A 12,911-nucleotide genomic window follows, 5' to 3' on the forward strand; every position below is an offset into this window, starting at 1 on the left:
AAGACAGGACCAGGGGAGGATGAGGTAGAAGTCAACAAAGTGGCGGAGGCAGATGAAGTGGTGTCCTGGCTCGTCCTCTGGAGTGCATCGCCAGCACAGTCAGCAGTGGCAGTGGCAGAGGCAGAGGCAGAGGCAGTGGCAGTGGCGTGAACGGCAGGCGGCCTTTGTCCTGCCGTTGCTGCCTGCCACTGATTCCAGTGCTTGGATTCCAAATGACGGCGCATTGAAGTGGTGGACAGGTTGCTCTTCTCAGAGCCCCTAATCAATTTCGAGAGGCAAATTGTGCAGACAACACTATATCTGTCCTCGGCGCATTCCTTGAAAAAACTCCACACCTTCGAGAAACGTGCCCTCGAGGTGGGAGTTTTTCGGGGCTGGGTACGAACTGGAACATCTTGGGAGATTCCGGGTGTGGCCTGGCTTCGCCTAAGCTGCTGACCTCTGCCTCTGCCTCTAGCTACCCTTTTTGGTGCTGCACCTGCCTCAACATCCACACTACTTTCCCCGCTTGACATCCCCCCTGTCCAGGTCGGGTCAGTGTCCTCATCATCCACCACTTCCTCTTCCAACTCCTGTCTCATCTCCTCCTCCCGCACAATGCGCCAGTCAACTGGATGCCCTGACGGCAACTGCGTCACATCATCGTCGATGAGGGTGGGTTGCTGGTCATCCACCACCAAATCGAACGGAGATGGAGGAGACTCTAGTGTTTGAGCATCTGGACACAGATGCTCCTCTGTTAGGTTCGTGGAATCGTGACGTGGAGAGGCAGGTTGAGGGACAATGAAAGGAGCGGAGAACAGCTCTGGGGAGCAGGGACAGTTTGGGTTATTGTTCTGTAAAGCTTCGGAATTTTGGGAGGAAGGAAGACAAGACTGTTGGGTAATAGGAGGAGAGGAGGCAGAGTCTGACTGGCTGCTGGACAATGTGCTGTAAGCGTTCTCTGACAGCCATTGCAAGACCTGTTCCTGGTTCTCGGGCCTACTAAGGTTTGTACCCTGCAGTTTAGTTAATGTGGCAAGCAACCCTGGCACTGTGGAGTGGCGCAATGCTTGCTGCCCCACAGGAGTAGGCACGGGACGCCCTGTGGCTTCACTGCTACCTTGCTCCCCAGAACCATTCCCCCGACCTCGCCCACGGCCTCGTCCACGTCCCTTTCCGGGAGCCTTGCGCATTTTGAATTCCTAGTTAGAAATTGGCACTGTATACCAGTAGTAAAAATTGTGGGTGCATGTAACCCCAATATATTCTTTGAATTCCCAGTCAGACACTGGCACTATATGGCAGTAGCAAGAAATGAGGGTATTTGTATTCCCAATATACTCTTTGAATTCCCAGTCAGACAATGGCACTGTATACCAGTAGTAAAAATTGTGGGTGCACGTAACCCCAATATATTCTTTGAATTCCCAGTCAGACACTGGCACTATATGGCAGTAGCAAGAAATGAGGGTATTTGTATTCCCAATATACTCTTTGAATTCCCAGTCAGACAATGGCACTGTATACCAGTAGTAAAAATTGTGGGTGCACGTAACCCCAATATATTCTTTGAATTACCAGTCAGAAACTGGCACTATATGGCAGTAGCAAGAAATGAGGGTATTTATAACCCCAATATATTCTTTGAATTCCCAGTCAGACAATGGCACTGTATACCAGTAGTAAAAATTGTGGGTGCACGTAACCCCAATATATTCTTTGAATTACCAGTCAGAAACTGGCACTATATGGCAGTAGCAAGAAATGAGGGTATTTGTATTCCCAATATACTCTTTGAATTCCCAGTCAGACAATGGCACTGTATACCAGTAGTAAAAATTGTGGGTGCACGTAACCCCAATATATTCTTTGAATTACCAGTCAGAAACTGGCACTATATGGCAGTAGCAAGAAATGAGGGTATTTATAACCCCAATATATTCTTTGAATTCCCAGTCAGACAATGGCACTGTATACCAGTAGTAAAAATTGTGGGTGCACGTAACCCCAATATATTCTTTGAATTCCCAGTCAGACACTGGCACTATATGGCAGTAGCAAGAAATGAGGGTATTTGTATTCCCAATATACTCTTTGAATTCCCAGTCAGACAATGGCACTGTATACCAGTAGTAAAAATTGTGGGTGCACGTAACCCCAATATATTCTTTGAATTACCAGTCAGAAACTGGCACTATATGGCAGTAGCAAGAAATGAGGGTATTTATAACCCCAATATATTCTTTGAATTCCCAGTCAGACAATGGCACTGTATACCAGTAGTAAAAATTGTGGGTGCACGTAACCCCAATATATTCTTTGAATTACCAGTCAGAAACTGGCACTATATGGCAGTAGCAAGAAATGAGGGTATTTGTATTCCCAATATACTCTTTGAATTCCCAGTCAGACAATGGCACTGTATACCAGTAGTAAAAATTGTGGGTGCACGTAACCCCAATATATTCTTTGAATTACCAGTCAGAAACTGGCACTATATGGCAGTAGCAAGAAATGAGGGTATTTATAACCCCAATATATTCTTTGAATTCCCAGTCAGACAATGGCACTGTATACCAGTAGTAAAAATTGTGGGTGCACGTAACCCCAATATATTCTTTGAATTCCCAGTCAGAAACTGGCACTATATGGCAGTAGCAAGAAATGAGGGTATTTGTATTCCCAATATACTCTTTGAATTCCCAGTCAGACAATGGCACTGTATACCAGTAGTAAAAATTGTGGGTGCACGTAACCCCAATATATTCTTTGAATTACCAGTCAGAAACTGGCACTATATGGCAGTAGCAAGAAATGAGGGTATTTATAACCCCAATATATTCTTTGAATTCCCAGTCAGACAATGGCACTGTATACCAGTAGTAAAAATTGTGGGTGCACGTAACCCCAATATATTCTTTGAATTCCCAGTCAGAAACTGGCACTATATGGCAGTAGCAAGAAATGAGGGTATTTGTATTCCCAATATATTCTTTGAATTCCCAGTCAGACAATGGCACTGTATACCAGTAGTAAAAATTGTGGGTGCACGTAACCCCAATATATTCTTTGAATTACCAGTCAGAAACTGGCACTATATGGCAGTAGCAAGAAATGAGGGTATTTATAACCCCAATATATTCTTTGAATTCCCAGTCAGACAATGGCACTGTATACCAGTAGTAAAAATTGTGGGTGCACGTAACCCCAATATATTCTTTGAATTCCCAGTCAGAAACTGGCACTATATGGCAGTAGCAAGAAATGAGGGTATTTGTATTCCCAATATACTCTTTGAATTCCCAGTCAGACAATGGCACTGTATACCAGTAGTAAAAATTGTGGGTGCACGTAACCCCAATATATTCTTTGAATTACCAGTCAGAAACTGGCACTATATGGCAGTAGCAAGAAATGAGGGTATTTGTATTCCCAATATATTCTTTGAATTCCCAGTCAGACAATGGCACTGTATACCAGTAGTAAAAATTGTGGGTGTATATAGCCCCAATTCTATTGCTAGGGGACTTGCAGGGTATTTCTGGGGTGAAGGTGGGGGGGGCACACCGTTGGAACGGGTATCGGGGTATATATCGGGTATACGGGAATACACTGACAGTGTATTCCATTCAGGATCCTGGGAAAGCTGGGTTGCGGCGATTGAGCCCGTCAGTGCCACGTTACACTGACAAGCTTCTCCCTGGAATTTAGCTCTTACAAGAGCTGTTGGTTGTCTTCTCCTTCCTATCCTAGCCTGTCCCTGCCTACCCAGAATCTAAGCCCTAGCTAGCTGGACGGAAACCTCCGTCCTCGGTGAATTGCAAGCTCAGAATGACGCGAAGCTGGGCGGCGCTGTTCTTTTAAATTAGAGGTCACATGTTTTCGGCAGCCAATGGGTTTTGCCTACTTTTTTCAACGTCACCGGTGTCGTAGTTCCTGTCCCACCTACCCTGCGCTGTTATTGGAGCAAAAAAGGCGCCAGGGAAGGTGGGAGGGGAATCGAGTAATGGCGCACTTTACCACGCGGTGTTCGATTCGATTCGAACATGCCGAACAGCCTAATATCCGATCGAACATGAGTTCGATAGAACACTGTTCGCTCATCTCTATTAATTACAAACACTATTTAGATTAAGGATCAGATTCATTGGTTTCATTGTTTTCCACCTGCAGTAGAAAAATTTCAGTGTGACGGCTGACTAGTTGCTATGGTTTTAAAGTTTTTTTATTTAACAGATCAGTACACAACACTTGACTCCTGTTATCACACAAGAAATGGTTCTGTTTCTTAGCTTTCAGCATTCATACACACACCAAGTCCTGGTGGCATACCTATCAAAAGGGCAGGACTCAACCCAACAAATGCCCCAGGTGGTGCTTATGTTTCTGTGCCAAATCTGGCCTACTGTAATGTTTTTACCTTTTGGTTATATAAACTAAGCATATTCCCGAGGATTGTAGAGAGATCTCTCACATCAGTCCTTGTCACAAGAGAACATAAAAATGCTTTCCATGTTAACCAATAAAAAGACTCTCAGATGCTACCTTTGGGTAGTGTAACTATTGGTGAGAGTTCACTAACTGGTAGACACGCCACTACAATGCATTTAATGACAATGTGTCTAGTCATATACAGTATATGTTAGGACGGTGTCAAGGCACCTGTTACAGGGAATATAACATTACTGACGTGTCTATGTTAGTAAAAATATCAATTCTAGAGAATTCTACATTGTGCTGTTCCTCTTTAATTCCTCCTGAAAATGTATTAATAAATTAACATCTGGGTCTTTCCAGTTGAAGGTGCTCTCTGAGATTCTGTTCAGTGCACTCAGTGTTAGGGTATGTTCACACAGCGGAATTTGCATTCCGCCTGTGAACATTATGCACGGTTAGCTGCAACGGGATGCTGATTCAGTGCACAGGCATGCCATGGTAGCATTCTGCTCTGAATTAGGCCCAAATGAATGGCGAACGGTGCCTGATACAGGGTCATCTCGCTTCTTTTTTCCGCTACTGACTAGCTAAAATCAATGGGAGCTGGTTTTGGCAGCAGATTTTGAGCTGGATTCCGTGTGATCTGACCCTTAGACAGTAGGTAGCACAGCTGATAAAGAAAAAATTACAAAACGGGCGCTCCTTGTGTGGAACCTTAAATGTATTGAGAGGCAAAAAAAAAAGTGAAGAGTACACATTCCCTTGCGGGTGGATATATACCTTTTGTTGTAGTGTAATAGACACATTACTAACAGGCCTTTCATACACGTCTCTATGGGGTGCTGCAGAGTTGGAAGTAGTTCCTTCCTCCTTTAAAAAACCCCAGGATTTCCAATAGGAGCAGATTGCCACATCAGAAAAAATGCAAAAGCACCAAAGAACGATTGAATGTTCTTTTATTGTTGTGAAAATCAGACAATTGTGGTAACACGTTTCAGGGCAGTATGCTCCTTCCTCAGTTTGGAAAATGCATTACCACAATTGTCTGATTTTTGCAGCAATAAAAGAACATTCAAACATTCTTTGGTGCTTTTGCATCTATTTTTTGCATTCTCTGGCTTTCTGTCATGAGATGTGTGATGGGTAGCCTCAGATACAGTGGGGTCCAATGCCCATCATTTTTGCCAATTCTGCACAGAAAAGATGTAGATTAGCCCCATTTATTAACAATGGGGTTAATCTTCATGCACAACTGTAACAGTAATCCCTGTGTTCTATGATTTCTGCTACAGATCCTAGAGCAAAAATGCACATTGAATTTCCTATAGGCAAATACTTGATGTGTGAATTCCCATTGAAAAAAATATGCGGTCTTCTCTCCACCTTCTCCTGCTGCTGATTGACAGCTTTCTCCCTCTGATCAATATAATCCCCGCTGCAGCAGATACTATACTCAGCATAAACTTGGAGACAGGTCATATTTTCAGCATTGCTTTCTTCAAAATACTAAAAAATAATTTTAAAAAATGTCAATATTAAAGGGGCTATCCAAGATTACCGAACATGGCTGCTTTCTTCTCCTTAGGATTTGACATCAAAGTAGCATGGTCATGTGAGCAACGAATGTAATGTCGCTTCCTGAAAATAATAAAGCGGTCATGTTTTCTAATCCTGGATAACCCTGCAAGATAATATATTTCACATGCCAGTCATATCAGTGGATTGTTGTGTGTCCTGGACCTCTATTGATGTCTTTAGTCACCAGCACTGATTTTCATAGGCCCGTTTATGTACTGCCATGTTTCTACTGAAATCAGTTGTAATTGCAGGGCTTTCACGGTCGTCACTTACCATTATTATCTGTTGTACATTTTTAATGGTTTTTTAGACTGAGAACTGTCCACAATGTTGAACCCCTAAGCCATAATGGCTCTCACGTGGTTGTACTAATTCTGTCGAACTTACACAGTTGGGCCATTTGAGTACAATAGGTAAAAATGTTTATACTGAGACCCCCCACAGACTTTTATTCTTCCAGTTGCTGCCAATGCATCTATAACAGATTATTAATGTACTCTCTTAGCATCTATAATGACTAATGCAAATGGAACGTGAGATGTCAACGAACAATACACATTGTAACATCTCTGCCTGTTCGGGTCACTGCACCACCCTCTGCTCGGTGTGTAGCGGTGTGTAGTTTGGTGTGAACTCGGCTCTAGTTCTGTGATTGTATTTGCACCACACCTGTCTCCTGCCCTTGTTGCCTCTGTCCATTAAGTGGTTAATTTTGTCTTGCCTGTGATTGATAGCCTGCTTTCCTGTCAACTCCAGGGGCGGGTTCTTCCTCCCCTATTTTATCTTGGCTCTCATTCACACCAGTGCTTGCTATTGCTTTGTGCGTACTTGCTCCTTGCGGTCACTATTTTTGCTTGCATTCTTATCCTTGACCTTTGGCTTTCCTCACTGACTATTCTTTGGACTCCAATTTGGCACTGCATCGCTCGACTGTTACTGACCCTTGACTAGCTGACCTCTCTTTGTTGTTGTCCGTCTTGTCTGCGTTTTGTGTCTCACATATCCAGGAAGGGACTGTCTTCGTGGTTGCCGCCTATTACGTAGGATAGGGCCTGGCAATAGGAAGGGTCAGTTGGGGGCTTCAGCTTAGGGCTCATTGTCTCTTGTGTCCCATCCCAGGGTCCAACAGCTACCGGGGAATTGCTCTCTTAGCAATTCCCTAACACACATTCTCTATTTAGATACTTCTGTTTCTGTGAAGTGCTCTCTCACATTTCGTCGTACCCTGTGTCACCTCTACCGCTATATGGGATCCCTGCCCTCAATAACCTTTTCTATTCATTTAACCTATATTTAATTCTGAGTAAGCCATACATGTGCTTCCCATAAGTCTCATTTATTTTACTGTACTATTCTGTAATCTGGATTATAATAAGCCTTTTAGAAAAAAAAATATCTAAATGCTAGCAAATGGCATTCAAAGCCTCCATTGGGGCTGGCACAATGTTACATGATTGTCAATCTCCAGATTGTCAATTTATTTAGTTACCTATGTCGAAAGGATTTTTCCGCTAACAATTCTAACCACAGGATAGGGGATAAGTGTCTGATTCCTGGGGGTCTGACCAGTGGTCACTGGAATGAGTCCCGAAGTCCTTTGTGTGAAGTGGTAGTGTGTATGTGTGATCACTGCTCCATTCACTTCTGTGAGACTAATGGAGATAACTATAACACTCTACCAGTCCCATAGAAGTTAATGGATTGGTAATCACATGCGTATTGCCACTGCACTTACACAGGAAACTTGGGAGTCCCTGTTCTCAAAATCAGACACTTCCCCCCATCCTCTAACCAAAGGTTAAGTATTGTTGTTGAGAGAAATCCCTTTAATTTCCCTTAATACCCATATGTTAATTAAATCTTCTCCAAACATCTTACATCAGTCAGCCACACACTCATAGAGCCGACAGCTACTCTACTCCTACCGACATACCATACTCATGCATGTGTTCTCAGTGGGAATTCAGGCAGGTGATGCCTTGAAAACATAAAGATTAGGCAAGCTCATATCCATCATATCTGATCCTTCTTTCACCTAACTTCTGCCGTTTCAATAGAGCCAAGTCAACTTTATAGACATTAGATGATCCACTGCTGAGGCTAAAATTGGTGGTTTATGCCAACATTGTTGGAAGGTGCGTAGCCAAATTTATTTCTTTAATTTTCTTGTAGTTCATATAATTCTGACGAAATCTTGAAAATCTAACTAATTGAGAATGAATATATTTGGATCATGAGGTCAAAATAAAATGGAGTGAACTTTAGACAACACCGAGTCATCTTTTGAAGAATTTGGACACCTTGGGTTGCCTTCCTCAAACATGTTTGCTCAAAAAGAACACAGATCCCATAACAAACTTCCCCATTATGGTGCCATGTTTTATCACACAAGGCAAAAGAGTGTGGTGTTTGTTTCCCTCTTCATCCCATTTTTATAACCCTTAGACCAGGGGTCCTCAAACTTTTAAACAGTGGGCCGGAGGCAGAGCAGGTCGCACAGACATCGGAGTGGTGCCCTCCAATAGATAAAGTGAAGTGTGCTCCATGGCCTGGTCTGAGCTCCCCAGAAGCTTCATTATAAATGCACGCCTACCGGCGTTGTCGGCGGGGCCAGACAGAAGTGCTTGGCGGGCCGCATGTGGCCCTCGGGCCGCAGTTTGAGGACCCCTGCCTTAGACCAATCCCCCATACAGGTTCTTGCCACCTAATAGCTAATGTCACAAGACCAGCCTGGACTGGGTGCTCTCTTAATGTGCTCTATATTATCCATATACGCTTACTCTATGGTGTGTACACATTTGAGTATTTTCCTCCTACGGTACTTTGTTTTAGCAGCGTGATACAATTTAACAAAATTTGCCACATTCGATTTTCCTATTATTTTCACATTATTTCTTTTCGGATGTGGATATGTAATTTTGAACAAATTGCTTAAAAAGATAGTTCTAGAGAGAAGCAAGAAAATGAGATGAGAGTAGGGGCAAGAGATAGACAGACGGAGTAGATATGAGGAAGGGAAGAGCCAAGGACAGCATGGTGGCTCAGTGGTTAGCAGCGCTGGAGTCCTGGGTTCAAATCCTGCCCAGGGCAACATCTGCAAGGAGTTTGTATGTTCTCACCATGTTTGCGTGGGTTTCCTCCCACACACCAAAGACATACTGATGTAGAATGTAGATTGTGAGCCCTATATGGGACAGTGACTGACAATATCTGTAAAGCGCTGCGGAATATGATGGCGCTATATAAGTAAGCATAATAAATAAATAAGGACAAGTGGCATAGTAAACCTGACCAAAAAAGAGGGTTCCATAATATAGGAGCAGCTTGAGAGAAGTCCTACTGCAGACGCTAGATCTGAAGAGGAGTAGAAAACCAGTCTGAGTAATAAAATTGCATTATCTGTGTTATATTTAATAATTATAGCATGCCATCTTACTGCTCCGATTGTTCTGATGCATACGGTTTTCAGGCATGCCTAAATGGAACTGCAAACTATTTTTAGCCCAACATCCTGCATAAATGAAATCTTGCAAAAAATGCTCAGCTGGTAACATTCAGTGGAATACACATTGACAGCACTGACGTCCGATTTACTATTTCACCTGTGTTCTGAATATTAAACTGCAACCTCTTCAGAAGAATTACACAACTCTTCTCTCTTTCATTGGCGGTCAGACATGTGCTTTGACGTTAAAGTGTGGGAATGTTTTAGGAATGAGCAGTTGGCCCCAATAGGGCTAAGTAGTTGCGGTGGCACAGTGTGGCACAGTATGGCGTTTCTTTACGCTCTCTTTCTCCCCTTAAGTTTGCTCACACAATGGCGCTTTAATTAGCCTGTTATCTCGCAGTGCCAGCTGCTGCCTCTAACATTGTACATCCACCAGAGAGAAGGCACGAGGTGCCCAGCAGTGAGAACGAGGCAGAGAAATACAGAACGAGTATAGAAAACATAGGAAAAATGATGGAGAAGAAGGGTGGGAGGGGGAGACAAATAGCTGAAGAAAGAGGGACAGAGCTATAAATAAAAAAGGATGTAGAAGAACAACACGTCCATATTGTATACTTTGATTCAGAAGAATGTTCTATGGATAAAATCACAAAGCCGTATCGAGGAGGAGGAAAAAAGACAAATTCAGCTCTACTACGACTGTATGTATGAAGGAAGAAACCTTGAAGAAACAATGTCCGTTTCCCCATTTTCGTAGCGCATTAGCTTCTAGGAGAACACATCTTTAGCAAATAATGTGTGGTATGGTGACTCATATTTCTGGAGGCTCTGGTTCTATAAAACTGCAGCAAGTCAACACCTGCAACTATAATAAATCTCCATAGCAAAACTGGGAAAACAGCTTTGCAATGAGAGAATGGCTCATGATTAAATTATATCTGATTCAGGGCCCCCTATTCATTCCAAGTCTTTATAAATGTCACCTTCTTTTCTCACCAGGCATCTCTATATGTGCTTTAGTGTAATTTTTCCATCTTATGTCAAGCTCCTTGTAGTGTAACATCACAATGACAAGGTTACTTTACCCTTTAGACACAAAGATATTCAAGAAAACCATACAAATTAACTGAAAATTGGCTGAACTCGACGCTCCGACTCTTCCTAAAGATCAGGTTTCAGAAAGAAGGATTGGGCATGCTGGATTTCAACATGTCTGATCTTTGTTTCTTATGGGAAATAAAATAATGGTAGTTTGTATGAATATGCGGAAACTGGGAGGGGTAACTCTAAGACCCATTCAAGGATATGGGTAAATTCAGAATATTTACAAATATAGTAAAGGACAACAAACATTACAGGGATAGGGATAAAAATAAATAAAACGGTATATATCATCATCGGTTTAGAAGGGGAGAGAAGTTCTCTTCTAGAAATTTTGGATGATTTTGTGTGTTATTTGAAAAAGGAAATTCAAAGTGAAAGCTTTTATGGAGTTTTTGTATCATGTTATCTATTGTTGGAATGTTGGTTTCCAATTTTTTGGAAAGGAAGAGAGATGAGCGAACCAGATTCAACCCGAATTTTCCAAAAGTTTCATGTTTTGAGAATTTATCTGTGAACTGGAAGCTACATTTTCATGCCATGGGGTCTCTGTAATTAGGTGGAGGCCAGGGGAGGTGTAAAAAAAATAGCAAATAGTTATCCTTACCTTCCCTCACCTCTTCTGGGCCTCCTCACGGCTTTTGGCGCTCTACCTTGGACTTCTTCTGGCCTCTTCTAACCTCCTGGATGATGTCATGCGCCCCTGGATCACCGCTGAGGCCTGTGATTGGGCCTCAGTGGTCACATGACGTGTTCCAGCTCTATCCGAACATGCTTAGAGCAGAAAGAACCCGAAGGTCGACTCGTCTGAACCTGAAATGAAAGGAATCTTCAGAGGTTCACTCATCTCTACTAAGGAAGGAATTGTTAATAAGAGTATATGGCATAAGACTATACAATGTGGTTTTAGGACTGTATCTAGACCTAATCCCAGCAATCTCAGTTCCAGGGTAAGAGAAATATTTAGCATTTTTAATATGTGCATCATATGATTAATGAAAAAGATATGTAATAGAATGTCAATTTGGCCTCATCCCCGCTCGCAACAAGGAGCAGCAGATGTTTTTGTTTTTCATGGCACAAAGTACTACTGAAATATTGTTTTAGATAGTTTTCTATTTCATTTTTATGAAGCTGCATCATGGCATGTATAGGGCGAATGGGAAGGCAGGATGGTAATAAACTCTCTGCCTTCTCTATGGGGAGTCCAGCTGTTACTGAGCTTCCGTCGCTGTCCGATATTGCGTATCTTCCATTTCTGCAAGGATGTACCTGTACATTCCAGATAGATAGTTGGGGCCTGAATGTATAGAAGTCTGCCAGTGGTCAGAAAGCATTTATAGGGGATTGTCTGAGCGGTATTTTTTTTTTTTTTTTTAATGTAGATTGTAAGCCCAATATAGAGCTTACAATGTACAATTTTCCCTATCAGTATGTCTTTGGAGTATGGGATGGAAATCCACGCAAACACAGGGAGAACATACAAACTCCTTGCAGATGTTGTCTCTGGCAGGATTTGAACCCAAGACTCCAGTGTTGCAGTGCTGGGATGGGTGACTGTTGTGTAGTAATGTCCTCAGTGCTGAAGGAAGTAGAGACTGGTGAGGGAACTTGGAAGTATTGGAATGGGAAAGGCACAGAATTGGTAAGGCTAGGCTCACACCTGCGATTGCTCTCCGATGGGGGATTCCGCCTTCCATTCCACTTGAAAAATGCGGAGAGAAAAGCACTTTTCTCTCCACATTTTTCATCTTTTTTGGGTGGAAACTGGGCAGAAACCTGGCGTACCCCATTATAGTCTATGGGGTTTGCGTGTTTCCATGGGTAACCACTTTTTTAAATAATAAATACACAAGCATGAGGAAAGGGTATAAAAGATCAATAATTGACACCCGGAAGAAGGCTTTATAGCCGAAACGTGCGTAGGGGCCTGGTGTGTGGGCTGGTCAGTATACATGCATGCTGTATCTATGGGTATGTAGAAAAACTTTTCAGCTATTATGTTTCCTGCTCCATGCAGTCTATCCCTTACTGGTGTTTTGATTGACCATATGCATTTGCTTTGTGACTATTCCACCCTTGCTGACTGGACTAGCCAGCTATGAGTATATAGATATGACTGTGGATACATCTGATATCTGACATATTCTATACAAATTGGATTGTCCCTTTTTGCACTAGCCATGAATTTGTCACTTTATGACATATGTTAGAGATTATCTAATTATTTTTTACTTTGCCAAACTTTTTCAGATGCATTGGAGCATTTAACCCATTGTTTGATGTATACACACCCTTTACTTACTGAACCTGCCCTCATACCTACCTGTTGGTAGAATATGTCCTGTCACTTTTTAATATGTTG

The 12,911-nt window shown here is 42.5% G+C and overlaps 1 protein-coding gene across 4 annotated transcripts in view; it reads right to left on the reverse strand.

Moving 5' to 3' along the window:
* ELFN2 (extracellular leucine rich repeat and fibronectin type III domain containing 2) overlaps positions 1 to 12,911 on the reverse strand; it is a 91,247-nt gene that overhangs the window by 31,158 nt on the left and 47,178 nt on the right. For 2 of the 4 annotated variants that reach the window (XM_075286812.1, XM_075286813.1), the window contains exon 2: positions 11,154 to 11,359. The exons of the other annotated variants lie outside the window; for them this stretch is intronic. The gene's annotated coding sequence lies outside the window, so the exon portion shown is untranslated. The remainder of the gene's footprint in view (positions 1 to 11,153; positions 11,360 to 12,911) is intronic. 4 annotated transcript variants of the gene reach the window in all.

Source organism: Leptodactylus fuscus, chromosome 9 (genome assembly GCF_031893055.1).
Source record: "Leptodactylus fuscus isolate aLepFus1 chromosome 9, aLepFus1.hap2, whole genome shotgun sequence".
Taxonomy (NCBI): Eukaryota; Metazoa; Chordata; class Amphibia; order Anura; family Leptodactylidae; genus Leptodactylus; species Leptodactylus fuscus.